The sequence below is a fragment of the Triticum dicoccoides genome, chromosome 5A (assembly GCF_002162155.2).
Source record: "Triticum dicoccoides isolate Atlit2015 ecotype Zavitan chromosome 5A, WEW_v2.0, whole genome shotgun sequence".
NCBI classification, from domain to species: Eukaryota; Viridiplantae; Streptophyta; class Magnoliopsida; order Poales; family Poaceae; genus Triticum; species Triticum dicoccoides.
In genome coordinates this window covers 318,739,231-318,745,072 of record NC_041388.1, presented here as the reverse complement: position 1 = coordinate 318,745,072, position 5,842 = coordinate 318,739,231, and positions in this window count along the sequence as shown.

The window sequence follows — 5,842 nt, the reverse complement described above, 5'->3', positions numbered from 1 at the left end:
CCTTTGGCTTGGGCAGAGGAGTGTCAGTGAGTTGCATCATGACCTCAGGAATCGCAATCTCAGGTTCTTCAGGCTGAGGAATTTCTGGTTCCTCTTCAGTGGCAGTCTGTGTCTTCAGATGTTCAGCAGCAGCAGTTTCTTCAGCACTAGTGGCTGGAATTTCCTCATGTACAGATGAAGTGGGGTGAGTTTCTTCAGAGCCCATTTGAACAGTTTGTGCGGGGGACTAAGGTATTTGCAGCAATGGTGTGAACATTGGAGAGTTTGGATGCTGACTTTCCTAGAATTCATCACTCATCACTGGTGTGGAGCAGCCAACGTCCACATCTTCATCTTCCATTTCTTCAATGCCAGCCTCTTCAGCTGTGAACTGAGGCATAGGCGAGGAGATAACAGGTGTTGAAGGGATCGTATCCACTTCAATTTCTTCATCAATCTGCTCTGACGAAGCAGCAGAATGATTTTCTTCATCAGATCCGCTAGGGATCTCATATTCTTCACCAAAAGGAACAAGGTCCTTTGATGGCATGGTTGAGATCGGAACAGCATCAATGGGATTAGAAAATGAACTGGTCAAAGGCTTCATCTTCTTCGGAGCTGAAGAATCTGAAGTAGCTGATGCTTTCCTTTTCTTCACTGCTGCACGCTCTACAGCCTTGGTCTTCTTCACATCTGATGCAGATGGAAGGATCGGAGTTGGTGTTGGCGTAGGAGGAGCAGAGGAATCTGGTTGATTTTCTTCAGGCACAACTGATGCAGTTACCCTGATTTCTTCAGTTTCTTTAGGCGCACCACTAGTGGATCCCCTGGCAATTTCTTCAGCGGCTGGAATGCAGTGATCAGCCCTGTAACTCACATTTTCTTCAGCAGTCTAATTTTCATCAGCGGTGCTGGCATGTTCTTCAGTCGGCTGAGCAGATGTTTCAGCCTGAGGAATTTCCTGTTGCATTGGGGCAACAACATTGGAAGTGAAGTTATCAGCAAGTCTTACAAAATGAACCTTGGCTCCAAGCCAATCAGCACGGTATGTGTCAAATTCACCACTGAGTTTCTTGATCTCAGTTTGAATAGCGACAAGTTCTTCAGTTGTCATAGAGATAACGTTTTTCTTCAGATAGTGCTCCTTCTTGTACTGCGGTTTCTTGATCTGCCTGGCCTTCTCAAATTTCCATTTTTCTTCTTGAATGAAGTGGGTCAGCATGTGACGTTGGCCAGGAGTCAGCTTGAAATCAGGCATGGGAGTGTTGGGGTCCTTGTGCCAAACATCAATGTATTCGAGGATCAACTTGGGATCCAAAAACAGTGGCACATCTGTTCCCTTGGCTCTAGAGGCCCTGACTTGCCTATCTCTAATGATTTCAGCAAGTTTCATCATCATCAGCTTCATCTTCTTGAGACGGCACTTGGAAGGCGGCCTGCTTCTTTTGAGGACTAGGGCGAGGACCTCGTCCATCAGTGGCCTTTGTCTTCAGTAGAGAGGGTCCCGTTGAGGAATTTGGTGTAGCTGAGGAACTAGCTAAAGCTCCTGAGGCAATTGAGACGCCTGTGGTCCTTTGACACGTGGTGAGATGCACAGGTGCAGAGGACTTTGTCGGAGTGGCCGAAGACTTTGGCAGAGGAGCTGAGGACTTCGTAGGAGCAGGAGTAGCATGAGGAATTGGCCGTGAGGGCTTTGAGGATTCTGGCCGTGAGGGCATTGCTGAGGAACTTGGCCTTGAGGGCACTGTTGGTGAAGCACTTGGCTTACGCGCAGGCTTCTTTGACATAGCCTTCTTCGGCTTGACAGCAGAGGCAGCAGAGTCTTCATTGAATTTCCTCACTACTTCTCTGGCTTGCTTAGCCAACTTGGCTTGGCGTTTGGCCCATTCATCAGGATAGTCCTCACCGCGCTTGAGGCTGGTGGGATCTGCTTCTTGGCCAGGTGCCAATGGAGGTCTTGGGCATGGAGGATTGAGTGCGAATTTCTTCATGTACTTGGGAGTAACATACCTGTACTCCCTCCACTCTCTTTCCCATCTCCTTTCTATCCTCTGTATGCGCACCTTGTGCTAATTTTTGTCCTCTTTTCCAAACTTGGCCTCATCAGGAGTGCAATAATCCTTGTATATGTCATCAGGGATTTCAAACACTGTGTTGACCTCAGCCCTCTTTCCTCCTTTCTGTGGCTTCTTACCATCAGCCATTTTCTTCAGTTGAGGAATTTGAACAATTGAATTTTCTGAAGAAGTATGCAACTTTTCTTTGAGGAACGCTGCAAATGAGTTAAGTTGATGAGAACCTAGTGATTCAGCAGCTGACATGAGTACCTGTGAACAGAGTATAGTTGCGAGGAATTTGGAGAGGTCATATGCGTTCTCAGAAGGTTTATAAAGAACAAGTTTGAGGAATTTGACCAGATGAGTCTTGAAGAATTTCACTAAGCGTTCTTTGTCTTAGGTTCCAGAGATGTGTAGATCAAAAATCCACACATTTGAGAAATCTTGAAGAAAAACATAGCTTAGAGAAACGAATCAAGAACATATGATATGAGAGGTGTTTTAGTGTGTGAAGATATGAAGAAAAACACCTTTGAAGATTTTGTAGATAATCATTCGAATCAACGAGGGCGGTAAAAGTAACTTTTAATTACTCTGGATGAAGAACACGACGAACAGTGAGGTGGAGAGGTGAAGTTCGTCTGTGTAGATCTTCCACGCCCTAACTCGGCGGAGGAAGACGGCCACGGTGACGGCGGAGTGAAGATTTCCGCGGCCGGCACGAGTACGGCGGCGATGAGGTCGAGGCAGTGAAGCTCTTCCTCACCGGCGATGATGAAGTAGCGGCAGTGCTAGGGTTTGAGAAGCTCGAGCTGGAGAGAGGTCAAGCGGAGTAAAAGAAGTGAGGAAGGGGAAGAGGGGTATTTATAGCCATGGTGAAAAATTGTTCGCCCGAAGAAATGGACGATCGTGCCCCTGACCCTTCTCATTCGCTTGACATGTGTCACCCACGTACTGAGAGGTGGAGATCGTGTGCGATCGTGGGTGAAAGGATAAGTGTATCGTGGGATGCGGAACGGTTTGAGCGGCAAAGCCGAAAATTTAGATAAGATAGGTTTTAAAGTTCCGTTCGCAATTTCTTCAGCTAACAAGGACATAGTGAAGATTTTGAACGAGTTTCAAATAGAATGCACATGAAGAATTTGTGAACAGATTGGGTTGAGTATATCATAGAGGGGGAAAGGGTCCGATCACATTCACTTAGCAGAAAAAACCAACTTGAAGAATTAGCAATAAGTGAATGTTGTAGAGGACATAAACTCATATATATAGCCAATGAAGAAAAATGACGGAAACAGTGAAGACAAAGCAAAGTTGAAGAATATGAACAACTGAGGAAATTCAACTTTTGGTGGTGGCGTGACCCACCGTATAAGAATGATGATTTCAAACACCGCATACAATTATCGTAGGGTTCTGAGAATCAATTCTTCGTTAATTTCTTCACACTTAGAGTGTTATTCTTCATTGATTAAAGAAAACGTTTCTTCATGTGTTGCACATCTAAGTCATCAATTTTGCATAAGTGTTAGGATGAGTGTCCTTTTCAAAGAACATTCGAAGATTCTAGGATATTTAGCTCACACCGCAACTTGATAAATCTCTTCTCATCCAAGGGCTTTGTGAAGATATCGGCTAGCTGTTCTTCAGTCTTCACATGCTCAATAGAAATGTCGCCCTTCAACACATGATCACGAAGAAAATGATGACGAATCTGAATGTGCTTAGTCTTCGAGTGCTGAACTGGGTTGTGAGCAATCTTGATGGCACTCTCATTGTCACAGAATAGAGGCACATTCTTCATGTTGACGCCATAGTCCTTGAGAGTTTGCCTCATCCATAGCAATTGAGCACAGCAAGAACCAGCAGCAATGTACTCAGCTTCAGCAGTAGATAGTGATACGCAGTTCTGTTTCTTCGAGGACCAACAGACCAAAGATCGTCCAAGGAAATGACATGTACCAGATGTTGACTTGCGGTCCACACGATCACCAGCATAGTCAGAGTCAGAATATCCAATGAGATCAAAAGCCGAGCCCTTGGGGTACCATAATCCAAGTGTTGGTGTGTGAGCTAGATATCGAAGAATATGCTTCACAGCCTTATGGTGTGATTCCTTCGGTGTAGCTTGAAATCGGGCACACATGCAAACACTAAGCATTATATCTGGCCTAGAAGCACATAAGTACAATAAAGAGCCAATCATGGAGCGGTATACCTTATGATCGAAGTCGATACCATTTTCATCAGTGCACAGATGGCCATTTGTGGGCATAGGAATTTTGACGCCTTTGCAATCTTGCATGCCGAATTTCCTCAGTACATCCTTGAGGTATTTCTCCTGAGATATGAATATGCCATTGCGTTGTTGACGAATTTGAAGACCTAAGAAGAATTTCAACTCTCCCATCATAGACATTTGATATTCTTCACTCATCTTATATGCAAATTCATCACTATAACGTTGGTCAGTACAGCCAAAGATAATATCATCAACATATATTTGGCACACAAACAATTCACCATCATAAGATTTAGTGAACATAGTAGGGTCGAGTGAACCGGGTTTGAAGCCTTTCTTCATGAAGAATTCCTTCAAGGTATCATACCATGCCCGTGGGGCCTGCTTGAGGCCATAGAGGGCCTTGTTGAGTCTGAAGACTTTGTCAGGATTCTTTGGATCTTCAAAACCTGGGGGTTGAGCAACATATACTTCTTCCTCAAGCTTACCATTGAGGAATGCACTTTTCACATCCATTTGATATAAAGTGATATCATGATGGTTAGCATAAGCAAGTAATATGCGAATAGCCTCAAATCTAGCAACAGGTGCAAAAGTTTCATTGAAATCAATTCCTTCAACCTGTGTGTAGCCTTGAGCTACAAGCCGTGCCTTATTCCTCACCACAAGGCCATTTTCATCTTGCTTGTTGCGGGAGATCCACTTTGTGCCAATGATATTGTGCTTGCGAGGATCTGGACGTTTGACCAGTTCCCAAACATTGTTGAGCTCGAACTGATGTAATTCTTCTTGCATGGCCTGAATCCACTCAGGCTCCAAAAATGCTTCATCTACCTTAGTGGGCTCTGTGATAGGGACAAAAGCATAGTGCCCATAAAAGTTAGATAATTGTGAAGCTTTTGAGCGTGTGAGAGGACCTGGCGCTTTGATGTCATTGATGATATTTTCAACTTGCACTTCGTTTGCAATGCGAGGATGAGCTGGTTGTCGTTGAGGAATTTGATCAGCATTCTCCTCAGCACCATTTTCTTCAATATTTTCTTCAGGTGCATTAGCTCGACGTTCTTCATCTTCTGGAATGAATTCTTCAGCTGATTCTTCAGTAGGAATGACATCCTCAGTAGCCTTGAACTTGATAGTTTCCTCGGGTGCTGGTTCATCTATCATAGTAGGTAGGTGCTCTCTTTGTGAGCCATTAGTTTCATCGAACCGCACATCTACAGTTTCAACAACCTTGTGAAGAACATTGTTGAAGACTCTGTAGGTGTGCGAGTCCTTTCCGTAACCAAGCATAAAACCTTCATGTGCTTTCGGTGCAAATTTTGAGTTGTGATGAGGATCTCTAATCCAACATTTAGCACCAAAGACTTTGAAATAACTTACATTGGGTTTCTTATCAGTGCAGAGTTCATAGGCAGTCTTCTTGAAGAATTTGTGAAGATATACTTTGTTGATGATGTGGCACGCAGTATCAATTGCCTCAATCCAGAACCGACGAGGCATTTTGTATTCATCAAGCATAGTATGAGCCATCTCAGCAAGAGTCATGTTCTTGTGCTCCACG